Source organism: Nuphar pumila, chromosome 17 (assembly GCF_984573655.1).
Source record: "Nuphar pumila chromosome 17, dmNupPumi1.hap1.1, whole genome shotgun sequence".
Lineage (NCBI taxonomy): Eukaryota > Viridiplantae > Streptophyta > Magnoliopsida > Nymphaeales > Nymphaeaceae > Nuphar > Nuphar pumila.
The window spans coordinates 10,123,254-10,135,601 of NC_143265.1; positions in this window are offsets into that span (position 1 = coordinate 10,123,254).

Below are 12,348 nucleotides of genomic sequence, written 5' to 3' on the forward strand. Positions count from 1 at the left end.
AAGAGTATCAGTCAGTTCTGAGAGAGACGATAGATGAGCCAGACGAGACCATGCCTTCTACTTCTGCTTAGTCGTCTACCCCTGGTAAAAGTAAGAATAGAGGTGAATCGCTTCAAAAGGAAGAGGATTCCTCAGTGTATGTCCTAAAACTACCTTATCCAAGAGCCCTAAAGTCCCTAGGAGGCATTAGCAAGCAAGAGGTTAAAATGTAAGAGATGCTCAAAATTTTCAAGCAAGTGCAAATCAACCTTCCCTTGCTTGATGTCATTCACAAGTGTCTGCTTACACCAAGTTTCTAAATGAACTGTGCACGTGAAAATACAAATCAACAGGCAAGGTTCCTACCAAGGTCCTTCTGACAGAGCAGGTGAGTTTGGTGTTTCAACACCAAACTCTACCTAAACTCAAGGACCCTAGTGCTTTTATTATCTCATGTGTCATACAAAATATCTAGATTGAGCACGCGTTGTTAGATCTTTGAGTAAGTGTTAATCTCTTGCCAGGGCATTTCTATGAATCATTTGGATTAGAAGAGATGAAGTCGACTCCTATGACCCTACAGTTAACAGATCATTCTATTAAGGTTCTGAGAGAAATTCTTGAGGACATACTAGTCAAGGTAGATGCGTTCTATTTTTCAGTCGACTTCATTATCTTAAATATGGAGGGCATAGACAGTCAACACCAGACTCCGATCATTTTGGGTTGGTCATTCTTGGCAATGACTAATGCATGTATCAATTATTGTATCAGAGCGATGGATGTTTCATTTGGTAATATAAAAGTAAGATTGAATATCTTTAATGCTGCCATGGGACCCGCTGAAGATGAGACTTGCTTCCATCTAGATATTGTTTAGGATTTGATAAAAGAAGACTCAGACTTGTTGATTAGAGATCCACTAGCAGCTTATAATACATTAGAAGATAGCCTAGACAGGGAGTCCTTAAATGTGTCGTTGATAGTTTTCAGTACCTTTCCTTAGAGAGGAGGATTCGAGCCTCTCCCCACTTTAGCTGAGACACCAGCCAAGTCTTCAATAAAATGTTTTCCAGAGCTTGAGTTGAAGCCCTTACCTGCTTCACTAAAATATGCATATCTTAGAGACAATCATACGTTGCTTGTGACCATCTCTACAAACCTCACAGAGGTTCAAAAGCACAAACCAGCGATAGGTTGAGGGGTGGCAGATCTTAGAGGAATAGTTCATTCATTTTTTATGCACATAATTTATTGTGAAGAAGGATTTAAAACTGTGCAAGACATGCAGAGGAGACTGAATCCCAACATGAAGAAAGTCGTCAAGAAAGAAGTGGTCAAGTGGCGAGATGCAGGGATAATTTATCCCATTTCGGATAGTCAGCGAGTGAGTTCAGTTCAGGTGGTCCCTAAGAAGTTTGGACTTACAGTAGTTGAACATGAGAAGGAGGAGGGTATTCCTATGAGGACCACGACAGAGTGGCGAATCTGCATAGACTATAGGAAGTTGAATGTAGCAACGTGGAAGGACCGCTTCCCGTTATCATTCATTGACCAGATCCTTGAGAGACTCACTGGACAGAGTTACTTATGTTTCCTAGATGGTTATTCTGAATACAATCAAGTAGCAGTACACCCTAATGACCAGGAGAAGATGATATTCACATGTCCCTATGGCACCTTTGTTTTTAGGCATATGTCGTTTGGGATTTTCAATGTCCCAACTACATTTCAGTGATGCATGATGACAATCTTCTCCGATATGGTGGATGATGTTATGGAGATTTCCATGGATGATTTTTTAGTGTATGACTCTTCTTTTGATGATTGTCTTCATAAGTTGACTAAAGTGCTTAAATATTGTATGGAGACAAATCTTGTTCTCAGTTGGGAAAAGAGTCACTTTATGGTCGAGGAGGGGATTGTGCTCGGACATATTTTGTCCAAGAGAGAGATTAAGGTAGACCGAGCCAAGGTAGAGTTGATATCATGATTGACCCCACCTACTATTGTGAGGCAGGTGCTTTCTTACGGCATGCAGACTTTTATCAACGGTTTATTAAAGATTTTAGCAAAATCTCTAGACCATTGTATGCTTTATTGGCCAAAGAGAAACCCTTTGATTTTGATGAGGAGTGCAGAAAGGCATTTGAGACACTCAAAGATGATTTGACCATTGCACCAATTTTAAGATTAATATATTGGATGATCCCATTTGAGATTATGTGTGATGGGTTCGATTATGCCATAGGAGTAATTTTAGGATAGATGATTGATAGAAAGCTCTATGTGATTTACTACACGAGTATGACTCTTTCTGAGACTCAAATGAATTATACTATGACAGAGAAAGAGTTGCTCATTGTAGTGTTCACATTGGACAAGTTTAGGTCCTATTTACTTAGCTTCAAGGTGGTTGTCTATTCTGATCATGCAACATTGAAATACCTATTGAGCAAAAAGACACCAAACCTAGACTCATTCGGTAAGTCTTGCTACTATAGGAGTTTGATCTCGAGATTCGAGACAAGAAGGGCAGCGAGAATGTAGTAGCCGATCATCTATTCAGACTGATTATGGATTCCACAATGAATCATAGACCAATCAACGTTTTTTTCTTAAATGAGCATATTATGGTAATAGGATTATTGCAGTTGTCTTGGTTTGCCAATATTGTGAACTATTTGGTGACCAGACAACTACCTGCGCATTGGGGCAGGAATGAGAGAGATCGATTCTTAGCGCAGATCAAGCACTATTTATGGGACCAACCGGAGTTGTTCAAGTATTATGCAGACCAAGTGATAAGGAGATGTGTCCCAGAAAAATAGTATGAGTCAATTCTTATTTTTTGTTATTATCTAGCATATGGAGGGCATTTCAGTAGTAGGAAGACTGCAACCAAGGTTTTGTAGTTTGAATTTTATTGGCTCACCCTCCACAAGGATGCTCATGAATTCAGTAAACGCTATGTTCATTACCAACAGTAAGGAAACATGTTCCAGAGGGACATGATGCCCTTACTCCCCATACTTGTAGTGGGGATTTTTTATGTTTAGGGCATTAATTTTATGACCCGTTCTCACCATCGTTCAAAAATATGTATATTCTTATGGCAGTTGATTATGTTTCCAAGTGGGTCAAGGCTATGACAACCAAGACCAACAATCATAAAGTAGTGCTTAAATTTCTTAACCACAATATCTTTAGTCAGTTTGGTGTGCCCCAGGCGATGATTAGTGATGGTGGCAAGCACTTTAAGAATGTGCAGGTTGCTTATCTTCTAATAAGATACTCGATGCACCATAAGTTCGCCACCCCATATCATCCTCAGATCGGTGGACAGGTAGAGGTTTCAAATAAGGAGATTAAAAGGATTCTTGAGAAGACAATTCAGCCAGACAAGAAGGATTAGTCTCAGCGCCTTGATGATGAATTGTGGGCTTACTGAACTGCCTTTAAGACCCCTATTGGCATGTCACCATATCGTTTAGTCATCGGAAAAACATGCCACATCCCTGTCGAGTTGGAACATAGGGCCTATTGGGCAATCAGAAAGTTTAATTTTGATAAGACCTAGGTTGGCAAGAAGCGGAGATTGTAGTTGAGTGAGATCGAAGAACTTATGAATGATACATACGAGAGTGCAAAAATCTATAAAGCTCTAACCAAGGCATTTCATTATAAAAACATTGTTAGGAAAGTGTTCGAGCCTGGACAGAAAGTGTGGCTTTTCAATTCTCGTCTTCAGCTCTTCCCAGGGAAGCTCAGATCAAGATTGGATAGTCAATAAGTGGTGCATGAGGTCTTTCTGCATTGTGCAGTGACCCTGTACAATCCTCGCACACGAGGTACTTTCACGGTTAATGGGCAAAAACTCAAGCCCTACATTTCAGATGGCTCACAGGCAGGAGAGTGTGAGGTCATGCATCTTGCCGAGAAGTAGGACCTGAGCAGGAAATTTGTATCATAATCATAGATTAAGAATATATTAGATTGCTTTACTTTCTTTTCGTTGTTAGTTTTTGAATAAACTGTCATGAATAATTACTTTAATCATTTGTGCTTTTAGTGTTTATGAGTTGCAGGTTATAGGACAACATGAAACCTTGAAATGAGCAATTCATATGCCAAATCGATAGAAAATCATGTGTCTACATGTGCATGGCGGTGGGGCACGAACGAGGCAACATTCAGCTTATCGGGTTCTGTACAAAAACAAGTTGTATTATTCCTTTCTTCCATCTTTCTTTTATGTTTTTTAGGTGTGCATGAACATTTGCATTATTGCATTGTAATATGCCAATGAGGACAGTATCATTCAAGCATGGGGGAAGGTATGAGATGCACACCCCAATTTTTTTTTGTCCACATATCCATTATTGGCAAAAACTCATGAAGTTAGGCTTTTGAGAAACAAGTTTCAGCATTATATGAATGTTTTTACATTATCTGACAATTTAGAGGATTTTTAAGCCCCATGTGATTTTTTTTCCTGAATCAAATCTAGAAAGAGTGGTTATTTAGGTAAATTTCAAAGAAGATAGGATATGATTGTTAGGGTTTATTTTGAATTGCATGAATGAATATGAACAATTATTTTGTGAAAAACTAAGCAGTGAAAATATAAAGTGATAAACAGAAAAACGCACGTGTAGTTTGTCTTGAATTTCATAGTTGTTCCTTAGTAGCTGAGTTCAGGCACAATGCAAATTGCTTGCATTCACACGGATAGGGCAACTGGGAGAGAGAAACTTCTTTGTCTAGTTAATACTTGTGGCTTGGTGGGTTCGAGCAAGTAAGACAGAGGGGTGTTCTACACTTGGTGCTTTAAAGTGATCTGGTGTGAGAGTCACCGGCCCAACACTAGTTACATAGACCCATTAGAAAGTATAAGAGGTGTAGGCATTTCACATGACAAAGAAAACTATGTATAACTATAAAAATCTAGAGCATAGTGACTCGAGTGATTAAGTCTGAGAGATACTTTGTATCTGGTGCCCTAAGGTTGTATGGCCTGGGAGTCAATGACTCAAAGCTCACTGCATGGGTTGCGAAAGCTTGAGAATTGACATAGTGCTCAAATTGAAAAAATAAATAAATAAATAAAAGAGCTTAATAAAAATTTATTGCTTAGAAAGAATTTTGAAAATTGTTCAGAAAACATACATGTGAGAATAGATGGGCAATAATATGAATGCGCTTGATTTTTTGAGAAAAAAGCATAGATAATTGCAAACTCCAGAAAGGTATTAGGAAAATCGTGATTACTATAGAGGCATGTTAGACTCTAAACATGCTATGAGAATGCATTTGCATGAAATATATGTTCAAATTCATTTTCTCGAATGCCTAATGCTTTTTGAAAAAAAACTATATATATTCATGACAAAGATGTTTGTGAGTAACATCAGTGTAAACCCTCACGAGACCAAACTCGCTTACTGGGGTAACCTAGATGTTTAAAGAGCTTGTTGCATATGTTAAATGCAATCATAATTCCTATGAAAGTGAGTTGGGCTAATTAGGACTTGTACTTGTATTACTTTTAAATTTATGCATTGCTATTTTCAGTTTCTTAGCGTATCTAGTTAGAGGTTGCTTAGGATTGGTTTGCTCAGAGACTGGCAAAATGAGAGCAATTGATAATGCATAAAATGCATATCATTTTATCATACATTCATGTATTTATATGTGATTTTATGGCATAAGTATCCATGTTTGTGATGTTTTAGGTACAAAGATGCTTCAGTTCAAATTTCACTCAAAAATGAGTTAAAATGAGAAAGATAGAGCTATTTCAAGGTAATGAGTTCAATTTTTAAGGAGATTTGGATCCAGATCTGACCCAAAGCCTTCACCATGGACCTTGAATCAGATTCATACTTAAACCCATCCAAGATCCAAGGTGAGAAAGTTTGATTCACCCTTAAAAATGGCGCCTAGAGGTAAATTGTAAATTTTAATAATTTGATGGTAATTCTTGAAAATATCTTGAACTAAGGGTTGTTTTAGGAAATAAGTAAAATTTTCATATAAAAAGAAAATCTACAACAACCCTATACTCGTCCAGTAGCCTTGGAAGCTATGCCTTTCTTCTCTCATCTTCTTCTTCATGTTTTATTCTTCTTCTTCTTCACGTGTTTCTCTTTTTGTTTTTCATTTCTTTTTGCAATTCTCTTGTAAATCTTCACATTCTTCGTGTTCTCTCTATTCTTCTTGCTGTATTTTGTATCTAATCGCTGAAGGTATACTCTTTTGAAGCTTCAAATCAGATTTGGTGTGAAAAATCAATTACCTTCATTGACCGATGGTCGAGAATCCTACTAGCAACTGTCGACCATCTTTTCTTCTCCATCGATCTCCCACTTCGTAGATTCAGCTTTGAGACATATGCAACAAGAGGACATCAATGTGCAGCAAGGGAAAGAATGTAGGTACGTGTTTTCAAGAAAGGTGGACCGCTCTCTTCTTTCTAAAATTCGTCGGACAACCCGTGAGGTAAGTCTTCTCACCCACTGCTTGTAGTTAGGTATAAAATAGATTTAATTCGATTAGACGTATAGTTTATTGTTAATTTTCTAAATCAATTTGTTAATTAATTTATTTTCTCATATTTTAGAAATGCTATTTAGATTAGATTAATTAGAATTAGATTTACTTGAATAGCGTAAATCGGTAGTGTGTCCTGCATTTTTAGCGTGTCCTAGTTAATTTAGGTCATTTATTAATTTTAGTTAAATAATAGTTAGATTAAATTTATTTTTATCTTGTTGTTTGCATCAGATTTTGTTTCCATCCATGCCTTTAGGATTAAATTAGTCAATTTTAGCTAAGTGTTTGCTTCAGTTAGCGGTAGATCATTTAGCGTACAGTTTAGTTTTTCTTTGTATTTCTAATTAATTTCTAGCATTGCATCATCAGGTTAGTGATTATTTTTTTAGTTTAGAATTGATTTTAGAATAGTCTTAATTCTGATTAGTATTTAATTAGATTGATTTGCATTGTTTTAATTAATTGTTAATTGCATTATCGTTATAATCAGAAATTTATAAAGTGAATTTTGTATCTTAGTGCATCATTTCATGTAAATTTTTGCAGAGTTTTGTCCAGGGATAAGGCAAACACGTAACTAAAGAATATTGGTGAAGTCTATGCTGAATTTGAGGAGATTTTGATATGTTTTGACATTGCCCATCCTCAGTCCAAAGTTGATAGGTCTTGTCGAATTCAGGTTTTCTTTATTTAGAAATCGGGTAGAATAGTTTAGATTTTTCTCTTATTTTCGGGTGTTGCTTTTTGTTATTTGATATATTAGGGTTAGTTAGGTCTGATACGTGTGTGTGTTGTTTTTCGTTAAGAAAAATAGAAGTTTTATGTTGACCGTTAGTATAATCTTATTGTTTTTGTTTTTGAGTAATGTTAAATTAGATAGATTTATTGTTGATTATTTGATTAGTTATTGATTTCCTTTCAGTTGTTTTAGAATTTAGTTGAATTTAATTTGTTTGAGTTTTTAATTATTAGTCCCGCATGCTTTTTGTTATTTTGATAATAGTCTTGTTAGTATAAGTATAGTTGTGTATTTTGTTTTGCAAGTATTTTTTTTGGAGGTTATTTTTTTAGAGAGAAAGATATCTATTATTACCTCTTTAATTGAGTTCGAAGAGAGAAAATCTCGACCTTAGTTTAGGATTTGCTTTCATTTTAATTATGTTTACTTTTGTCACATTATAGTTGAAGAGATAGTGTAATTCTTTTTTTTTTTTAAATATTAATGAAATAAGGTTTTTAAGTGAAATAATATGCCTTGTTTTATGTTCTCTGAAGAGACGATCTAACTTGCCATTCTACATGAATGCAAGGACTGATTTTAAATGTATTATTTAATGTATAATTCCTCTTTTAAAATAACATAACAGTTTGCAAAAATCACACCAATGACTAGGAAAATTTTATAATAACAATGTTTATGATGGCATCTATAAAGAACTCCGTCCGAGGGATAAACTCCAAATCCTTTAGGAAATAGAAGAGGCAAAAGGGAAGCAAAAAGCTAAATGCAAATGGTTAAATAAGGGGCATCACAATACTGCCGACTTTCACTTCCTATACAACCATAATATCTTGGGGAACCACATCACTTCTCTCACATTGGATGATGCTTCTACCATGAGAGGGTGTTGCGTGTTCTCCCCCGAACATGCACTATAGCTACAATGCGTGTTCAAGTTCCCGTCTGAGCATCGCGTGGCAGTCAGTCAGGTGTAAGGGGTGTCGTACAACCCGCAAGCTGGCGTACGATGGTGTACGGTGCCCCCATACACCCGACTGAGCGCCACACAGTGCTCAAGCGGGACCCCAAACATGCACTGTAGCTACAGTGCGTGTTCAAGGGGTGCACATATAACCTGCCACGATCAAACGACAAAGCATGTTATATGTCCCCCCCCCCTCCCCCGAAGACAACTGTTAGCCACTGTGCATGTTTGGGGGTCCAAATGAGTCCCACATATATAAGCTCATGGGGCTCATATCCCTATGTTTGTCATCATCAGTTAGCGTCGGAGTCTGGTGCGATTTCAAAGACTTAAGTACCCTTTCTGTCATTGGTGCCATAAAGCAATGATTCTAGAAAAGGAACGGTTGCAAAGACTTAAGTACCCCAAAGATGGTTATTTAAGACCCAGTCCCTGCACTGCAGGATTATCCGAGAAAGGAATCTCCTTGAAGAAGGCCATGAACATCAACCCTCTCTCTCTCTCCCCCTTCTCTTTCTGCCTCTGTACACATCCAGCAGACGATCCTACATTGCTCAATCAAGCATCGACTGACCTGCACACTAACTGTAGCATGGTTCAACTTGATGAGTTGTGGAGCCTGATTATGAGTTTTTGACCTTACAGAAGGGGGGGGGGGGTCCGGCTCCCTCCGACGCGGGTCCCGCAGGGGGGCAACGCCCCCCAGAAATATTTTTTTTGGGCCTTGTATAAATTCTTTCTTTTCTTTCCCTCTTGTAACTGTAGAAAAAGAACAATAAAGTATTTTGTTTGACCATTTTTGTTTATTGTTTCCTTCGGTTGTTTCTTGCTCGCGGTTTTCGTAACACCCTTTCTCGCAATTTTTTTTTACTACGCGATTTTCGTACGATTTTTCTTTTTTTTTTTCGCTACGCGATTTTCGTAAATCGCTACTTGATATAGCGATTTACGAAAATTGCATAGCGATTTGCCATTTATTTATTTTTTGCTACGTGATTTTCATAAATTGCTACTCGATTTAGAGATTTGCCATTTTTTTTTGCTACGCGATTTTCGTAAATCGCTATTGTGTGTAAATTGTAAATCGCGATGCCGAACTCCGTCCCCTTGAGCACGATCTTCGCTGTGATCAGGTTGTAGTCGCCAGTCGTCTCGAAGGCAGTCTTGAGGTCCGTGATGGGGAAGTTAGAGGTGAACGTGCCATTCCCGACGTTGGCGGGGAGGTGGGTCCTGTAGGAGAGCACGACACCGGAGGTCGAGATGAGGACCTCGCGGTGCCAGAACTCGACGAATGCCCGCCAAGACTTGAGGGTGCGAATGCCTGTGTTGAGCAGCGTCAGGATGGTCTGGAAGGCATAACCCTGATCAGAAGTATTGCCGATGTAGGGGTAGACAGATTGTACTTTGAAAGACTCCGTTGTAGGTGTATTGGAGGAAGATTCCGTTGTAGGTGTCCCTCGAAGGCGGTGGAGGAACCGCCGCAGTCGGTTACCCGCTGGACGATGGCAACATTCCGGCCATTGCTAACAGAAAGAGGACGACGATCACCATCGGATCGTCGGCTCTTTGCCTCTCTTAATTTCTTCTCTAGAGAGAGAGAGGGTTTTACAGTGTTTCACGGAGAAGGAAGAAGAAGACGATGATGACGAAAAGTTCAAACGGAAAAGAAAGAGAGAGCGTTCCAGGTTTGTTTCGTTGTTTGGACTTTGAAGAGTTAACATCATCTTCGACTTTCTGAATGGAGGATATTTTTATCTTGTTTTCGAACCATCGTTTCCCTTTTTTTGAATAGAGAAAATATTTGTCATTTTCTCGAAGCGTCGTTTCATGGCGAGAACAACAAGAAAGGGTACTTAAGTCTTTGCAACCGCAACGGACTCCGATGCTAAGTAATACCGACACACATGAGAATACGCGCCCCCATGTGCTTATATACGTGGCGCTCATTCGGACCTGAATATGCACTGTAGCAAACATTGTGTCTTGGGGGGAGAACACACAACACCCTCCTATCAAACGAGGGTATCAAAGCCGAGGCTATTGGTTATTTGTCAAGGCTTTTTCAAAAAACATTGGTGGAATGAACCCGAACCAAGAGTTCGACCGGAAGAAAGCCACAACCTAGTAAGAGGTGACGAACGAAGAAACTAAAGAAGCGGTGTTTGAATTAGATAGGGAGAGTGCCCCATGCCCATACGGCTTCTCAGGCTGATTCTTTAATGAATATTGGCACACTGTGGAAGAAGATGTAATCAGGGCCGTGAGGAATTTCTTTCAGACTGCAAAAAATCTTGAAAAAGATTTATTGCATTCACATTGCTCTCATCAGTCTCAACCAACAAGGTTGAAGTTTGCAAATCAATGTGATGTTTGCCCATGAAATTGTGGACTCGATAGCGTGGAGCAAGCTGAAAGGAGTAAAGTTTAAGACCAACCTGACAAAGGCCTGTGATAAGGTTGATTGAGATTTCCTAAGAGACACTCTCTTGTTTTGGCTTTGAAAAGTTCTGAAAGGTTTATGAAATGTGTTAGACCCCTCCTCTTTTGCAATAGTGATCAATAGAGAAGCAAGACAATAAGTTCTGGAGCAGTCGGGTATCTGCCAGGGAGACCCTATCTTCCCCTACCTTTTTCTCCTGGTTATAGAGCGTCTCACGCGAGGACTCAATCTCTCGGTCTCCAGGGGACGACTGCACCCCATCTCCATGAAAGGGTTCCTCTAGCACCATTCTTTTTACTGACGATGCTCGTCTTTTTTCATGACCATATGACCTCAATCTGACATTTCCTCAGGATCATGGTGGATTTCAAGCCGCTTCAGGTCTATCGGTAAGCAAGGAGAACTCCATATTTGTCACTTGCAATCTCACCAGAAGCAGAAATGATACTATATTCCGTTGGAGCGGATGGCAAAATAAGAAGCTGACCATCACACTAAGGGGTTATGTGAACCTCTCAATGGCAAGTTTCGCTCCTGATTGGCCTTATGGAGTGGGCATCAAATCAACTATCCATGGCAGCAAGGACAATACTCATCAGGTCTGTTCTTTTATCTTTTAGATGTGTTCCTTTTCGACCGCCAGTTAATGTCATTTCATGTATTGATTACATTATAAGCAAATCTATATAAAATGGCACAAAAAACATGTTCAGTTGAGACGAAATATGCAAACCCTTAAAAGGAGGGAGGGAGGGAGGGAGCCACTACACCATGTGAGGTTGGGAGATAGGGGCCTGATTGAGAATAGACTTTTGGTGTGACCCTTGGATTGTAATCAGAACACGTGAAATTTGTAAAATTGCAATAATTATTGTTTGATATTTTAATGTTAATAAGGTAGGCGTTGCACCCATTGAAAATAAGATGAGAGAGAATCGTTTAAGATGGTTTGGACATATTGGACGAAGGCCTAATGATATTTCATTAGAAGGATGAAGAAATGAGATGAGGTGTAATCAAAATATATTAGTTAAAAGAGGTCGGGGTAGGCCTAGGAAGACATGGATGGAGGTGATAAGAAAGGATATGAATGCTTTGAACCTCATCGAGGACATGGCATTGGATAAAAATGAATGGAGGAGAAGGATTCATGTGAAAAACCCATAATGATTTTTTTTGTTGGTTTATATCGCGGACCCCAATTGTTATGGGATGAAGGCGTAGTTGTTGTTGTTGTTTGTATTTTAATGTTAAAAAAAGTATTTTTATTAAAATAAAACTGTAATATATTAAAAAATAATACAATAATATTTAGAGAAAGTAGTAGCTGCTAAGTGCTAACCACTTTTCTAACTAACCACCGAGGTAATCGGGTTTTTAAAAGGCTTTTTTCCCATGCTTTTACTTGAATTTGATTGTACAGATGTGTTCAGCATAATCCATTTACTATGAAACAAGACTTGAATTATGTATTAAAGATTAAAAAAATATAATCTTTAAGCCTTTAATATTTAAAAAAATCTTAAACCATCAAATTTTTAAACCTTAATCGGATGATCCAAGAGTCGATTCTTATAAATTCAATAACATCCGTACAGATCATATTTAAGGAAAAACGCAGAAAAAACACTTTGAAAGCCCGGTTAACTGAAAGGTTAGCTAGAAAAG